This window comes from Schistocerca nitens, chromosome 4 (genome assembly GCF_023898315.1).
Source record: "Schistocerca nitens isolate TAMUIC-IGC-003100 chromosome 4, iqSchNite1.1, whole genome shotgun sequence".
NCBI lineage: Eukaryota > Metazoa > Arthropoda > Insecta > Orthoptera > Acrididae > Schistocerca > Schistocerca nitens.
Genome location: NC_064617.1, coordinates 472,551,048 through 472,569,685, shown reverse-complemented (window position 1 = coordinate 472,569,685; position 18,638 = coordinate 472,551,048). Strand labels below are relative to the sequence as shown.

Genomic DNA, 18,638 nt, shown 5'->3' with positions numbered 1-18,638 from the left:
TTGTAAATATTGTTTGTAGAATAAGTTCTACTTTGACGCAGTAAATTGTTTATTGTTGTTTCGCTTTTTATCTATATTAAAATTGTGATATTCAGTCACCAAATAAACTGTACATTGAACATTTGCAGTCCACATGATTCTTACTTCAACTTTAAATTTCTGCTTATATTCTGAGGTAATTCCTAGACAGTTTTCCAGGAGGTAACAAAAGATTGAACAATAAAATCTCTGATTCTGTCTCCAGTCCACGTTTCACAGAGTTCTTTCATTTGAACATCTGTGTTTTATTTTATGTGTTAGAACCACAACACAAAAATACATACTCCCAGAGTTCTTTCGATGGGCTACTATAATTTATGTCTAAGTAAAATAGTGAAATTTTGTATAATAACAGGTAGGGAAAAACTGCGATGTACAGATTTTAAACATTCACATATAGGCTATGAGAGGTAGGTGTGATACTTCAATTTCTGGCAGCAACGCTGATTCATTTGCAAAGGTAAGTGTGAAAGTTTATTGTGCAGGTCCATCTGCATTACTGTACTCGACCAGACGTAGCTGCCTGCAGAGAAATGATTCACAGCTTGTCTAAGAGAATGATAAATGAAACTTAGAAAACAAAAGACACATGAAATTTCATGAAAATTAACAGAGACTCAAAATACATTCGCCTTGCTCTACTACTGGAAAATCTTCACCTGTATAAGCATCATCAACAAGTAAGGGAAGAATATGTAATTGATCGGATGAGCTTTGCGAATCCTTTAACTCCAATGCTTCACTCAAGTCAGTATCTCTAGTGTCGTTAACATGCTGCCATTAGGAACATTAAAAGAACTAATGAAAGTTTACGTGTGCTTACTTTTCTCAATTTAAAATTTGTAACATACAAGATACGATTTTTGCGAGCACACCTGCAAAAATACAGATTACAGGTTTCTATTCTCATTTTATAGGAGCAGACTTAAACACACATTACGGAACGCAGTATGCCAACGAACCTGCTGTTGTGTCTTGTGTTCGAAAGACATTCTTCTGTGAAATCTGTGCATGTCTTCGGTAGCTTCCATCGATCTTAGACTCCGTGATGAAAAAGCATACTAAACGACGTCAGTGCTATTTCAGGTCTACAAATAAAATAAAAAATACACTGCTGTCTCAAAAGTGTTTTATGTTGTCTCCATAATTTCAGTTCAGACAAACATATTTACTATGAAGTACTGTTTTACTCAGAGATCAAACTTAGGGTAAAAAAAGTGAAATTTTCCCGATATAAATGCTAATATAGGCAGTAACAACGTAACTGTCCACCAGGAACATGCAAAAAAGAAAAAAAATACGAAGTTGCCCTTAATCACGAACATGACCACAGAATGCTCTACTCTTATGAAACGTAACAACTAGACCAGCTGGTAAATATCGTACACTTAATGTTCCGCAAATTAACATGCTGGACACAGCACGTGGCAAATTACCACTGCGAAAGAAGAAGTTTATCAAGACATCCGTTCGGTCATAACCTCCAGGTTTATGCCTTTCATGCAGATACTGAATCAAAGTGGAGATTTTTGCTGAGGGTGTCGCTAGAAGATTAATAACACATCACACCAAATTTTTGAAACCACGAAGACAGTGCGTGACCTGTAGCACTGAACTGCAAGGATCTCACTTTCCGCCTACGAGCATATGTCACACAAACATTTAACATACAGCCACAAACAGAGCAAAGTTTACATAATTCACAGATACTAAGGGCATCTGCACCGCAAATTTAAATAAAATTGGCAAAAATCAAGTACAACAGAGCCTGTCTACACGGGTTGAACGCTAATGAAAAGAAGAAGAAGAAGAAGATGATGGTGATAAGGTAACGTATAGTAAAATTTTATTTCACTACATTAAGCACTAACTGATGATGTCATGAACACTGAGTTTTGAACTATCATCTCAGCTGCACAATCAATACTGCTTACATTAAAACTGAGCAAGTTAGCAGGGAGCTCGTACTCTTGTTTTCCATCTCTGTCAAATACACTGGTATCCAAAATCAAAGCAACAAACCACTGTTTCCCCATCCTGTGTCTAATTCACTATGTAGTCATACAAACTGACGGCAGGCGTCCATACGATCGTGTTCTGCAGGGAAAACGGCATTCTAGTCAACGGAAAACCACCTTAACGATGAAGTCAGAACACCTATCAAACGGGATAGTGTTTTCCGGGTAGTCTCACATCCACAATCGCTGTATACGCAGTCACAGACGGTGCAGTATGGCACAGAGAAGACGCCTATCAGGCTCTCTGTGGTGGAGAACCACGGAAAGGGACAGTCGCAAACTGATGAGTCCCGGTGGCTTAATGTGAATCGTTCTGTTGCTTTTCGGATGTGGCAACAGTTTACAGAGATCAAAACAACCCGAAGACCAAGGCACGGGCGACCACGTGCAACATCAGAAAGAGAGAACCGTTATTTGGCTGTAAGGGCACGGCTGAACCGCCTTAGTACTGCACGGCAATTGGCATCTGACCTCTCAGCATCCACTGGACCTGAGGGAAACGGTGTACAGAAAGCTTCGGCAGTGTGGCCTTTATTTTCGGAGACCTGCTTTATGTGTACCTCAGACGCGTCTTCACAGAAGGGAACGTATAGAGTGGAACCGTCAACATGCCACCTGGATGTTAGAACAGTGGGCCAACGTTCTTTTCACATATAATCCTGATTTGGCCTGGGCAGTGATTCTCGACGGATTCACATCTCGAGGGAACGTGGAACACGATTTCGGGACCCAACCATTGCCGGCCGAAGTGGCTGAGCGGTTCTAGGCGCTTCAGTCTCGAACCGCGCTACCGCTACGGTCGCAGGTTCGAACCCTGCCTCGGGCATTGGTGTGTGTGATGTCCTTAGGTTAGTTAGGTTTAAGTAGTTCTAAGTTCTAGGGGACTGACGACCTCAGATGTTAAGTCCCATAGTGCTCAGAGCCATTTTTTTGAACCCAACCATTGTCGAAAGAGACTTTTATCGAGGATGATCCCTAATGGTGTGGGAAGGAATTATGTTGTCCATCCAAAAACCTCTTCATGAAATTGTCCCGTTGAATCTCCAATGTTTAACAGCCGTCATGTATCGTGACGAGATCTTGGAACCTCCTGTGCGTTTGTAGCGAGGTGCTGTGGGCCCAGACTTCGTATTGCTGAACGACAATGCTCGACTTCATAGAGCACACATGGTTGATGTTTTCTTAGAAACGGAAGATACTGTACGGATGGCGTTGCCTTCTCGCTCTCCCTTTTTGAATCTCATAGAGCATGTCTGGGATGCTCTGGGGACACGGGTTGCATCACGTCAACATTCGCCAACCACTCTCAAAGACTTGCGAGCAGCACTGCAGGGAGAATGGCCTGAAGATGAGAGGGACAGCATCATCCACACCATGTCAGGCCTGTATTGCAGCCACAGGTAGTCACACGCTATACTCAGCGCAGTAACCAGTTGTTGGAATGTGTTTGCAAATTCGTTAAGTTGCAAAAATCCAAGAACATTTTTGTCTACCGCTATGCATGTTGCAGTTGTTTAAGTCGTGTATTCTTTGTATTGTTCTTACTTTACTACCACCTGATTATACAGTTTTGTGGCAAAACAAAAACGAAACCTTGTAAAATTTTGTTTTAATTTTCGATATCAGTGTACTTTTACCGTACCTTGAGTTAACAGCAAACAGACGTGAGAGTTACACATCGTTGTAGGCGCTAGCTCGTGCAGACCGCCTCGAAACTGATTATAAATTATTATTGCTGATTGTAAAAAATAAAACAGATCTTATTATAAACTTATAAAGCTTAGATCTATAGACAGAAAAAAATTCGTGAAAATCGGTTGAGAAAGCCTGATTTATGTTATGCTTCGTGGTGGAAGGGGGAAACATGCCTCTGCAACGTCTGGCAAGAAATAATGAGAATAGTACCGTTTCTTAATTGATTAAAGACTACAGCATGCCTCAGACATTCAGCTAAATGCGTTGATGCGTGACAGGCAAATATATTGTAAACTTATACTGTGACTAAACTCACAATTAGTGAAAGGAACATAAAATAAGATTGCAAAAACAACAGTTATAATCAAAATTAATTCAAACGAATAGGTGTTATACTTTGGGAGTACTCAGGTTCTCCGAAGGTTTCGGTCTACATGGACTGGTGGGAGGGCTTACCAACAAATTACTTTCAAGTAGGCTTTGTTATCAATGAAAATGTAAATAATCTCTCTCGTCAGTGTACTTTATATTGTTGCATTAGTTCGCAAAGATAAATAGCATACATTAGACAATGCTTTACTGAATCAGAATCACGCCGAGTGCTTTCTTCACACGTCCGAAAAGATACACAGTTTTATGTCAATGATCTATTATTTACAGCGCTTTAAAAATTGCAGGACCAAGAGCTTACAATCATAAACATTTTTATTATTTTCAATTAAAGTATGCATATGCTTACTTCTGTAAAGTATTTATAGCCGAGTTAGCTCTCATTTTGCCGGCCGGTGTGGCCGTGCGGTTCTAGGCGCTTCACTCTGGAGCCGCGTGATCGATTCGGTCGCAGGTTCGAATCCTGCCTCGGGCATGGATATGTGTGATGTCCTTAGGTTAATTAGGTTTAAGTAGTTCTAAGTTCTAGCGGACTGAGGACCTCAGATGTTAAGTCCCATAGTGCTCAGAGCCATTTGAACCATTTTTAGCTCTCATTTTAACCATCGGTTGAACAAAAACGAACCCCAGTGAATAAAAAAAAGCACAAGTGTCACCCGTCTACGAGAAGGGCAACAGAAATTATCCACAAAAGTACCGTGCAACTGATGCGTATCTGTTGTAGAACCCTGTAAAAAGGTAAAACGTGATGAGGTATATAGAAAAGAATCACTTCCCCTAATCCAGTCAGTGTGGACTCCGAAAACATCGGTCTTGTGAATACTAACTTGCTGCTTTTTTGAACATGACGTCTAGAAAGTCATGGGTCGATGAAGTCTAGTAGTAAATAAAATTTTAGTTTACGTGGATCTTATTTATCATCATCTCCTCCAAAGTAGTCCCCTCGGCGGGGAAGCGGGGCGGGGGGGGGGGGTGGAGGGTTAAGGGTGACTATCGAAAAGAATCACTTCCCCCAATCTAGTCAGTGTGTGTGTGAAATCTTATGGGACTTAACTGCTAAGGTCATCAGTCCCTAAGCTTACACACTACTTAACCTAAATTATCCTAAGGACACACACACACACACACACACACCCATGCCCGAGGGAGGACTCTAACCCCCGCCGGGACCAGCCGTAGTCAGTGTGGATTCCGAAAACATCGGTCATATGAATTCCAACTTTTTTCATAAACTGTAAGCTCCTTGAAAAGGATTTTTCGTGAGCCTGTGGAGTACCACTTGCGGTTCTGTTTAAATCTCCTCAGTTGTGTGACATCTTCGGCTTTTTAATCTAAATTTCATTCTGGGGAATAAAAAAAATCACTCGGTGCCAGATTGGGGTGAAGGTCGCTGTGAGGAACAACTGTGATTTTGTTTTTCGCCAGAAATTCAAGGGTGACCAGGGCAGTGTGTGTGACCTCGCACTGTCGTGATGGAGAAACCAATCGCTCGTATGTCACTTTCGTCCGAAAAAATCCTCTGACACGTCCCATAAGGCAACCCAACAACATTGCATACGTCATGAAAGGTCTGCCAGCGATCTTCCGACACCATATTCTCAACAGCAGTGACATTTTCAGGAGTACTGGTGGCTGGCGGCCTTTATGAATGGGGATCAACGTGAAACGATGCTCTGCCATCTTGAAAACGTTTAAATAGTCGAAAGTTTGACTGTTACCTGAAGCATCTTCCCCAAACGCTTGCTTCAACATGCCAAGTGTTTATGTAGCGATCTTTCCGCGTCTGAAACAAAAGTTTATGGACACACATTGTTCTCAGACACTCGCCATCGTCAGTTTCGCAAGACATGCAACACACGAAAATGAGGAAATGCGCATAAAACTTCAACACGACCACATATCATGAAATCCCTTGAGCCACTAAATCTAAAAGTATGGCGACGTTTCGTCGTACTGACTAGGCTTCACCAGCCATACATTCTTTCCGGGAACTTTTAGATAGCACATCGTATATTAACGACCTGAGAAACGATATTAACAGCACCCTCAAAATTGTGAAACATCATGCAGCTATCTGTAATGAATATTTGTCTGAAAAAATGCTGCAAAATATACAGTCATATGTAGATAAGGTTTCGAAGTGGTACAGAGGTTTCCTACTTGCTTTAAATATACAGAAATGTAAAATGATGCGCTTCAAAAAACGAAAAAGAAAACGTAGTAGCCTATGACTACAAACCAGTGATTCACCACTGGAATCACCCAACTCGTACAAATACTTGGGTCAATTTGTAGGACTATGCATTGAAATGACTGCATAGGCTCTGTGGTAGGTAATACAGGTGACATACTTCCGTTTACTGGCAGGGTACGGAACAATGCAATCTACAAAGGAGGATACTTGCAAATCACTCGTGCGTCCCTTCCTAGAATACTACTCAAGTGTGTGGGACCCAACTAAGAGGGGATATTGAGCGTATGGAGTGAATGGAAGCACGAATCGCCATCACTGGTTTGTTTGACCCTCGCAGAGCGTCACGGAAATGTTGAAAAACAAGAAACTGCAGACTGTCGAAAATAGACGCAAACTATCCCGCGATGCCTACTTACAAAATTTCAAGAAAAAATATTAAGCGAAAAATCTTGACATATTTTTCTGTACCCTTTGCATCGTTTCCTTGAGGACAAAAGTAGACCGATTACAGCGTGGAAACAGTCACTTTCCCCGTGCTCCGTGCCCTACTAGGACCGGAAGAAACTTGTCGTACCACCCCAAGTACCCTATGCTATGCACTTCACAGTGGTTTGTAGAGTGTGTATATGCAGATGCAGACGTATATAACAGACAAATTAGCTGAAAATTCAAAGAAAGCAAACAAACAAAATAACAGTTAAGAACCAAGAATACACAGTAACAAGGTACTTTCCCTTTCTCGCTAATACACTGAAGAGCCAAAGAAACTGGTACGTCTGCCTAATATCGTGTAGCGCCCCCTCGAGCACGCATAAGCACCGCAACACGACGTGGCATGGACTCAACTAATGTCTGAAGTAGTGCCGGAGGCAAATGACACACTGAATCCTGCAGGGCTGTCCATAAATCCGCAAGAGTACGATGGGGTGGACATCTCTCTTCTGAAACCACATTGCAATGCATCCCAGACATGTTCAATAATGTTCGTCTCTGGGGAGTTTGGTGGCCATCGGAAGTGTTTAAACTCAGAGTGTTCCTGGAGCCACTCTGTAGCAATTCTGGACGTGTGGGTTTCGCATTGTCCTGCTGGAATTGCCCAAGTCCGAAGGAATGCACAATGTACACGAATGGATGCAGGTGATCATACAGGATCCTTACGTACGTGTCACCTGTCGGAGTCGTATCTAGACGCATCAGGGGTCCCATATCACTGCAACTGCACACGCCCCCCACAATTACAGAGCCTCCACAATCTTGAACGGTCCCCTGCTAATATGCAGGATCCATGGATTCATGAGGTTGTCTCCATGCCCGAACACGTCCATCCACTCAATACAATTTGAAACGAGACTCGTCCGACCAAGTAACATGATTCCAGTTATCAGCAGTCCAATGTCGGTGTTGACGGGCCTAGGCGAGGTGTGAAACTTTGTGTTGTGCAGTCATCAAGAGTACATGAGTGGGTCTTCAGCTCCGAAAGCCCAAATCGATTATGTTTCGTTGAATGGTTCGCACTTGTTGAAGGCCGAGCATTGAAATCTGCAGCAATCTGCGGAAGGCTTGCCCTTCTCTCTCGATGAACGATTCTCTTCAGCCGTCATTGGTCCCGCTCTTGCAGGATCTTTTTCCGGCCGCAGCGATGTCGGAGATTTGATGTTTTACCGGATTCCTGATATTCAAGGTACACTCGTGAAATTGTCGTACAGGAAAATGCCCACTTCATTGCTACCTCGAAGACGCTGTGTCCCATTGCTCGTGCGCCGACTGTAACACCACGTTCAAACTGACTTAAATCTTGATAACCTGCCATTGCAACAGCAGTAACCGATCAGACAACTGCGCCAGGCACTTGTTGTATTATACAGGGTGGTCCACTGATAGTGACCGGGCTAAATATCTCACGAAATAAGCATCAAACGAAAAAACTACAAAGAACGAAACTCGTCTAGCTTGAAGGGGAAACCAGAATGCGCTATGGTTGTCTCGCTAGATGGCGCTGCCATGGGTCAAACGGACGTCAACTGAGTTTTTTTTAAATAGGAACCCCCATTTTTTGTTACATATTCATGTAGTACGTAAGGAAATATGAATGTTTTTGTTGGACCACTTTTTTCGCTTTGTGATAGATGACGCTGTAATAGTGACAAACGTATAAGTACGTGACATCATGTAACATTCCGCCATTGCGGACGGTAATTGCTTCGTGATACATTACCCGTGTTAAAATTGACCGTTTACCAATTGCGGCAAAAGTCGATATCGTGTTGATGTATGGCTATTGTGATCAAAATGCCCAACGGGCGTGTGCTATGTATGCTGCTCGGTATCCTGGACGACAGTCCGGACCGTTCGCCGGATAGTTACGTTATTGAAGGAAAGAGGAAGAGTTCAACCACATGTGAAACGTCAACCACGACGTGCAACGAATGATGATGCCCAAGTAGGTGTTTTAGCTGATGTCGCGGCTAATCCGCACATCAGTACCAGACAAATTGGGCGAGAATTGGGAATCTCAAAAACGTCGATGTTGAGAATGCTACATCAACATCGATTACACCCGTACCATATTTCTATGCACCAGGTTCAAATGGCTCTGAGCACTATGGGACTTAACATCTTAGGTCATCAGTCCCCTAGAACTTAGAACTAGTTAAACCTAAATAACCTAAGGACATCACACACATCCATGCCCGAGGCAGGACTCGAACCTGCGACCGTAGCAGTCGCGCGGTTCCGGACTGCGCGCCTTGAACCGCGAGACCACCGCGGCCGGCTATGCACCAGGAATAGCATGGCAACGACTTTCAACGACGTGTACAGTTCTGCCACTGGGCACAAGAAAAATTACGGGACGATGAAAGATTTTTTGCACGCGTTCTATTTAGCGACGAAACGTCATTCACCAACAGCGGTAACGTAAACCGGCATAATGTGCACTATTGGGGAACGGAAAATACACGATGACTGCGACAAGTGGAACATCAGCGACCTTGGCGAGTAAATATATGGTGCGGCATTATGGGAGGAAGGATAATTGGCCCCGATTTTATCGATGGCAATCTAAATGGTGCAATGTATGCGGATTTCCTACGTAATGTTCTACCGATGTTGCTACAAGATGTTTTTCTGCATGACAAAATGGCGATGTACTTCCAGCATGATGGATGTCCGGCACATAGCTCGTGTGCAGTTAAAGCGCTACTGAATAGCATATTTCATGACAGATGGATTGGTCGTCGAAGCACCATACCATGGCCCGCACGTTCACCGGATCTGACGTCCCCGGATTTCTTTCTGTGGGGAAAGTTTAAGCATATTTGCTATCGTGATCCACCGACAACGCCTGACAACATGCGTCAGCGCATTGTCAATGCATGTGCGAACATTAGCGAAGGCGAGCTACTTGCTGTTGAGAAATGCATTGAGGTTGACGGACATCATTTCGAGCATTTATTGCATTAATGTGGTATTTACAGGTAATCACGCTCTATCAGCATGCGTTCTCAGAAATGATAAGTTCACAAAGGATCACATTGGAACTTCCGAAATAAAATGTTCAAACGTACCTACGTTCTGTATTTTAATTTAAAAAACCTACCTGTTACCAACTGTTCGTCTAAAATTGTGAGCCATATGTTTGTGACTATTACAGCGCCATCTATCACAAAGCGAAAAAAGTGGTCCAACTAAAACATTCATATTTCTTTACGAACTACACGAATATGTAATAAAAATGGGGGCTCCTATTTTTAAAAAACGCAGTTGATATCCGTTTGACCTACGGCAGCGCCATCTAGCGGGCCAACCATAGAGCCATCTTGTTTACCCCTTCAAGCGAGACTAGTTTCGTTCTTTGTAGTTTTTTCGTTTGACGCTTATTTCGTGAGATATTTGACCCGGTCACTATCAATGGACCACCCGGTATAGGCGTTGCCGACCGCAGCGCCGTATTTTGCCTGTTTACTTATGTCTCTATTTGAATACGCATGCCTAAACCAGTGCCTTTGGAGCTTCGGTGTATGTCCTAAACCTAAAAACATGCAGTATCTTAGAAACGCAAGAAGTAACAAACGCCAAAACTCTAACACACGATATTTCTCCCAATTCACACAAAATCAGTATTTTTATGTCAGCGTCGCACTTGGTACGTATGGTGCGTCTGAAAACCTGCTGAGTGATGTTGGCGCGCGTCGGCGTCGTACAGCGGGATGAGTCGACGACCGCGTGTCCCGGATAGACGCGTCCCGCGGCGCAGCGCAGAGCGGCAAAGCGCACGGGAGCGTGAAAGCGATGCGACACGGCAGACGCGGGCCGGGTCACCGGCGGGGCCCGGCCGCGGTGCGCTACGCCACTCGCGGGGGTGCCTTTCACCGGCCGCCTGCCGCCGTGCCCTTTGACGCGTCTCCTAATTGGCCAGACTTTCCAACTGGCCACACTCGCGGTGGCCGACGGCAAATCACCCAAACCGTCCGCACTAATAGCCGCCACAACTCGGCGCAGTAAAGCTTTTGTTATTTGAGCCGATACGTTTCCCCAGCCACCTGCTGTCACGCACAGTGAACTACAACACGACTTGAGCAACAAATCTGCGTGAGAACTGGGGGAGAAATCAACTAGAGTACCCACATGGGTAACCAAGTGTGTCAAAGGCGTAGCATACTTGGAAAATACTTTCTTTTTGCTGAATAAATTTAAAAAAATTTAACTGTACACCAGTAATAACTCTCACAAATCAAGAAAGTAATACACAACTGGCCATTAAAATTGCTACACGAAGAAGAAATGCAGATGATAAAAGGGTATTCATTGGACAAATATATTATACTAGAACTGAAATGTGATTATATTTTCATACAATTTAGGTGTATAGATCCTGAGAAACCAATACCCAGAACAACAATCTCTGGCCGTAATAACGGCCTTGATACGCCTTGGCATTGAGTCAAACAGAGCTTGGCTGGCGTTTACAGGTACAGCTGCCCATGCAACTTCAACACGATACCACAGGTTCATCAAGAGTGGCGTATTGTGACGAATCAGTTGCTCGGCCACCATTGACCAGACGTTTTCAATTGCTGAGAGATCTGGAGAACGTGCTGGCCAGGGCAGCAGTCGAAAGGTCCGTACAGGCCCTGCGACGTGCGATCGTGCATTATCCTGCTGAAATGTATGTTTTCGCAGGGATCGAATGAAGGGTAGAGTCACGGGTCGTAACACATCTGAAATGGAACGTCCACTGTTCAAAGTGCCGTCAATGCGAACAAGAGGTGACCGAGACGTGTAACCAATGGCACCCCATACCATCACGCCGGGTGATACGCCAGTATGGCGATGACGAATACACGCTTCCAGTGTGCGTTCACCGCGATGTCGCCAAACACGGATGCGACCATCATGATGCTGTAAACAGAACCTGGATTCAACCGAAAAAATGACGTTTTGCCATTCGTGCACCCAAGTTCGTCGTTGAGTACACCATCGCAGGCGCTCCTGTCTGTGATGCAGCGTCAGGGATAACCGCAGCCATGGTCTCCGAGCTGATAGTCCATGCTGCTGCAAACATCGTCGAACTGTTCGTGCAGATGGTAGTTGTCTCGCAAACGTCCCCATCTGTTGACTCAGGGATCGAGACGTGGCTGCACGATGCGTTAGAGCCATGCGGATTAGATACCTGTCATCTCGACTGCTAGTGATACGAGGCCGTTGGGATCCTGCACGGCGTTCCGTATTACCCTCTTGAACCATATTCTGCTAACAGTCATTGGATCTCGACCAACGCGAGCAGCAATGTCGCGATACGATAAACAGCAATCGCGATAGGCTACAATCCCACCTTTATCAAAGTCGGAAACGCGATTTTTTCACCAGGCAACGCCGGTCAACTGCTGTTTGTGTATAAGAAATCGGTTGGAAACTTTCCTCGTGTCAGCACGTTGTAGGTGTCGCCACCGGCGCCAACCTTGTGTGAATCCTCTGAAAAGCTAATCATTTGCATATCACTGTCGGTTAAATTTCGCGTCTGTAGCACGTCATCTTCGTGGTGTAGCAATTTTAATGGCCAGTAGTGTAAATATTTTTAAACGAAGTTGGCAATTCTGAGCGAATTAGATTGACACTAAAAGTAGTAGATGAGTTTTGCTATCTGAGCTGCAAATTATCTGACGTTTGCCGAAGCAGTGAAGATATCAAGAGCAGATTGGCAATAGCAAAATAAGCGTATGTGAGAAAGAGGAAATTTTTAAACTCTAAAATAAGTATCAGTTTTATGAAGTCTCTTGTGAAGGTATTTGTCTGGCGTGTAACGTTGTATGGAAGTGAAACAAGGACGATAGGCAACTCACACAACAAGAGAATAGAAGCTTTTGATATGTGGTGGTATAGATGAATACTGGAGATTAGATACGTAGATTGAATAACGAATGAGTAATGACTGAGCAGAATTGAGCAGAAAAGAGCAAGAAATTTATAGCACAAAACGACTAACAGAGGAGTCTGGCTGATAGGACACATCTTAAAACATCAAAGAATGGTCAGTTTTATAATAGAAGGAACGGTGAGGCGATAAAAATTGTAGAATGTGACCAAGGACTTGCATCACAGCTTTCAGCAGACGAAATATTCGTTGAAACAAAGACACCCTGACACTGTCTATATGCCTGAAGCACTAAATGCACGGCTCTTCGATGAAGTTGGTGAGGGAATGTCACGTCAACAAAAGCTACCAGAAACGTAGGTATAGCCTTTATGTAAGCACACACTTGCCTAGTGAGTGTGCGGCCGAGAAGCCGGCCGGAGTGGCCGAGCGGTTCTAGGCGCTACAGTCTGGAACCGCGCGACCGCTACGGTCGCAGGTTCGAATCCTGTCTCGGGCATGGATGTTTGTGATGTCCTTTGGTTAAGTTAGATTTGAGTAGTTCTGAGTTCTAGGCGACTGATGTCCTCAGAAATTAAGTCCCATAGTGCTCAGAACCATTTGAACCATTTTTAGGCCGAGAGGACCCACTTAGGACGTTGCAAGCAGTTGAGTTGATAATGAAAACCTTCATTATTTGTAGACATGTTTCATAGGGCCTTTGATCCAACTCTTATTTACGAATTTATCTATACCACCATATAAGGACAAGACTGTTACTAAAAATCTCGAAAAGTTCTTGACCAATTTACGTAAAATTTTTACATGATACTCTAATAAATATTCGGGTGGATAAAGGCTATTTTTTTTTTAAATTTGTGTAATATATTGATATATATTTAATATATATTGAGGGAAAAGTTATTTACAAAAATCTCGAAAAATTTTTGACCAGTTTACTTGGAATTGCTATGTGGGACTCTAATAAACAGACAGACATAGGATACAAATTTTTAATACATGAATACATATATCTGCCTGTACTAATATATGCCAACGGCCTTGCCGCAGTGGTGGGTCGCATCGGTTCCCGTCTGATCACCGAAGTTAAGCGCTGTCGTGCTTGGCTAGCATCTGGATGGGTCACTGTCTGGGTCTGCTGAGTGCTGTACGCAACTGGGGTTCACTTAACCCTTGTGAGGCCAAGTGAGGAGTTGCTTTATTGAGGAGTAGCGCCACCGGTCAGGAAACTGACAATGGCCAGGAGAGTGGTGTGCTGGCCACATGCCCCTCCGTATCTGACACGGGGGCCCGTCGGTTCCATTGGGCGTTTAAGGCCTGTGCGGACGGTGCTTCTTTGTTTTATACTAATAAATATAGTCAAAATGGTGTTTAACACTGTTTCCAAAAATCATGAAAAGTTCTTGAATAATTTACTTCAAATTTTAACACGATGCTCTAACAAATATTCAGACGGACATGGGGTGTATATGTATTTCAACAACAATGTACAGGTTTTATTTTAAAACCGGCTGTGAGAAAACAAGTGCTTCGATGTGCTGTGCTGTGAAAATAAATGGCTTTCATTAACAGACCTCAATGATTTCATATCGTCTAATATGACGTTTGTCACGGGACCGAAAAAAATTATTAAGTAATGAAAGTTTATCAGCAGCTATTGGTGGTAATCATGACATACTTCACACTTATTATCGTTATAGTCTTGTCGTAAGCAACGTTTTGCAAACACACGGGGCTATGTCGTTGATCAATTGTACCTTTCACAGGTCCATTATCTCCTTTGATCATGCTTATTTGTGTTAGTTGTCAGTGAAAATTAAACTTATATTCTGAGTGTATTATGGTCGTGGAATCCCGATGAGTTGGCTTTCATCTTGACGTGCGTAACAGCCAACTGTTAATTCAGCCTATGTTCCGGACCACGTGTAGGTTCTTGCTTCCTATATCCTTTCTTGGTAGCTTTTTATTCTCCTTCTAATTGCGTCTTTCGGTGTCTTTTGTAATTATAATTAATGTGTAAGTTTGCGAGGCTTGTATTTTCAGTAACACACGGTCAAGCATTGTGTGCCTTTAGTATTTGGCCGTGTGTAGACTTACAGTGTCTGTCGTTGGAATCCCATTGTCTATGCAATTTCCATCTCAACATAGATTTATTTCAAATTCTTGTTACTGATTTTACACACCCCGAGCATAACTTTCCGTAACCTTCAGTCTATATTTTCCACGGTCACAGTCTCTCCTTATTTGCAACAGACTGAGCTATACCCATTGCACACAGAGATATGCAAATGTGTTTTCTTTCAGCGCACGAGGTAAATTTGTCGCTGTACGAGACCAAGAGATGCGGGACAGGTATGCAGAGAATATCCGTTGCATATAATTTCAAGTCAGGCTTGAAAGATCTCACTTTCAGGGCTTATTTCAATCGGTAAATTCACATTAAGGTTAGAGATAAATCTTTTCAAGGAATAAGCCCAGTGCATTCATATTCGTTCGGTTTAAACCAGATTAGGTTCTAAACTACAGGCATTAAATGATTTTTGTCTATAAGAGCCAGGAGCTGAATTTCAGTTCACTTCATGGCAGTAACTTACAAAAATTATTCTACATAAATGATTCAGCAAGTTAATTTCATTTGTTTGAAATACGAACGTAGCAAAGTACTCTCTATACAAGTCAGATTTCAATGTGAATAAAATTTTCTTGAAGTCCCTGCTAATGGGTCTCACTGAACGTAAAAAATACAACACACGCATTTCTCAAACACATTTCTGTACTATAAAAGGCCTGACCACAAATTTAGAAATAATTCACGAAGGTAAATCAATAAAATCTTGGTGTTAATACGTATAAAACCTGCAGATCATTTTCAACGTCCTAGCTCTGTAACAGTTGGCTTACGGTAAGATCAGATTTTGAAGATGACAGTATCAAAAATTTTACTTACTTTTCCTATTTTTATTCTTCAATGAGTTGTAGCGTCATATTATAGGACATCTCATCCTTGGAGAAGAAAGTGTCTGTCGGACAGAAGCATCTAACAATGGAGTCTATTCTAGTATCTCTTTTTTTTTTTGTTTTGGTTTTAGGGCGCAAAACTGCTATGGTCATTAGCGCCCGACTAGCATCTCTTTTGGATCCCTTTTAAATCAGTTGGGCATACTGATAACAGCCTTCACAGTACATTTGGTCTCTTCGAATGTTTGTTGACAACAATCAGACCCCTCAAGTAGACCACACGACGATGGGTTTTTATAACTTTTTTTAATTTATAGTACATGAAATTCAGAACTCAAATATCAGTCCGCCACAGCAGGTCAATGCAACTTTCAAACATTATCGAGAAAATCGACGTTCAAGCCTTCTGAGAGCATTTAGTTTACTACCGCAAGGGCAATGTTTAGACGGACCACGTATCTCTTTGATGGAATGCTCACCTGCCGCATGGGTGACCTGGGTTCGATTCTGGTCCGAAGTAAGTTTTGAAACGAAGGAGCGTGAGTATGACCGTTTACGTGAAATATCAAGCACACAAAGCTTTAAAAAATTAATTTGTATTTTTTAAATAAAATATTTGTTAACCATCTTTTAAAAACGTCGATAACGAAGAACTTATATTTTCAATGAAAACTGGAATTTTGCTTGTGATGCGTACAGAAAGGTTATATTTAAACTTTTGTCACTTTGAGCCAGTGTAGAGGGAAAAGCATTTACCGTACGAATAAACAACTTTACGGTGAAGTGATAGAAAACATGGGATAGCGAAATGAACATGTACAGACGGCGGTAGTATCGCGAATACAAGGTGTAAAAGGCAGTGCATTGGCGGGTCTGTCATCTGTACTCACCTGATTCATGAGAAAAGGTTGCCGACGTGATCATGGCTGCTCGACGAGAATTAACAGGCTTTGAAAGCGGGATGGTAGTTGGAGCTACATTCATGGGATGTTCCGTTTCAGAAATCGTCAAGGTATTCAATATTCCGAGATCCACAGGGGCAAGAGTGTGCCGAGGATACCAGATTTCACACATTACGTCTCACCATGGACAACGCAGTAGCCGACGGCCTTCGCTTAACGACCGAGAGCAGCGCCGTTTGCGTACAAGTGTCAGTGCTAACATACACGCAACACTACGCGAAATAACGGCAGAAATTATTGTGAGGCCTTGGACGAACGTATCCGTTAGGTCAGTGCGACGAAATGCAGCAGACGACCAATATGAGTGCCTTTGCTAACAGCACGACATCGCCTACGGTGCCTCTCCTGGTATTGTGACCATATCGGATGGATCCTAGCCGACTGGAAAACCGTGGCCTGGTCAATGAGCCCCGATTTCAGTTGGTTGTAACTGATGGTAGGGTTCTAAGACCCCACAAAGTTGTCAACAGGGCACTGTGCAATCTGGTGATGGCTCCATAATGCTGTGGATTGTGTTTGCATGGAATTGAATCGATCATTGACCGGAGATGGTTACATTCGGCTACTGGGAGACCATATGCGTCCATTCATGGACCTCACGTTACCGAACAACGATGGATTCCTTTATGGATAATGCGCCATGTGACTGGGCCACAGTTGTCCGCGACTGTTTTGGGGAACATTCTGGACAGTTCGATCGAATGATTTGGCCATCCAGAATCCAATCGAACATTTGTGGGACATAACAAGGAGGTCAGTTCGTGCACAAAATACTGCACCGGCAACACTTTCACCATTATGGATGGCTGTAGAAGCAGCATGGTACAATATTTCTGCAGGAGCTTCCAACGACTTGTTGAGCCCAACCCACGTCGAGGTGCTACATTATGCCGGGAAAAAGAAGGTCCGACACGATATTAGAAGATATCTCATTACTTTTATCATCTCAGTGTGTAGGTACGACGTTCAGACTGTGCGATTCAGCATTTGCGTTGTTATTAGCGCTGAAAGGGGACACTGTTATATGCCACGACGATTTTCAAGAAGTTTTGCCCTCAAATGTGAATGAAGTTGCGAATTTGATAAATGTACTCAACCTCTGTAGTATTGATACAACCATATCCTTTGTAAGTCTGTTCTTCAGACCACAGATGTTGGTCAGAGAGGTTATTTCTTGAAGAGAGTAACAGTGTGTGTTAGACAGTCTGGGAATGTATTCACTTTGAAAAGGCTGGAAGCTGATCTGTCGTGTAATGTAGGCCACGGTATTTAAAAATGATTTTATAATAATATGTTTGATGAAAGATAATCATGCCAGCAGCCTTGCCGCAGTGGTAACACCGGTTCCCGACAGAGCACCGAAGTTCAGCGCTGTCGGGCTGGGCTAGCAGTTGGATGGGTGACCATACGGTCTGCCGAGCGCTGTTGGCAAGCGGGAGGCACTCAGCCCTTGTGAGGCAAACTGAAGAGCTACTTGATTGAGAAGCAGCGTCTCTGGTCTCGTAAACTGACATACGCCCGGGAGAGCGGTGCGCTGACCACATGCCCTTCCATCTCTGCATCCAGTGGCGTCTGTGGTCTGAGGCTGACACGGCGGTCGGTCGGTACCGTTGGACCTAACAAGGCCTGTTCGGACGGAGTTTAGTAGAAAGATACTCATCAAATCGGATGATATTAATGATTAATGGGACAGTGACAAAAGCCAACCTGCAAATTAATCCAATTTTCCTTTATATTTGCAAATGTTTAATTTTTTATTGTTTAGTTGAAGTTTACAGTAGAGACCTGGGGACACCAGAAGTTTCAGATTGATTATAAACTCCTGGAAAATGAAATAAGAACACCGTGAATTCATTGTCCCAGGAAGGGGAAACTTTATTGACACATTCCTGGGGTCAGATACATCACATGATCACACTGACAGAACCACAGGCACATAGACACAGGCAACAGAGCATGCACAATGTCGGCACTAGTACAGTGTATATCCACCTTTCGCAGCAATGCAG

The 18,638-nt window shown here is 43.2% G+C and overlaps 1 pseudogene; it reads left to right on the top strand.

Annotated features, from left to right (window-relative positions):
• Window positions 1-17,942: 17,942 nt before the first annotated feature.
• Window positions 17,943-18,060, top strand: LOC126253777 (5S ribosomal RNA; annotated as a pseudogene).
• The last annotated feature ends 578 nt before the right edge of the window (window positions 18,061-18,638 follow it).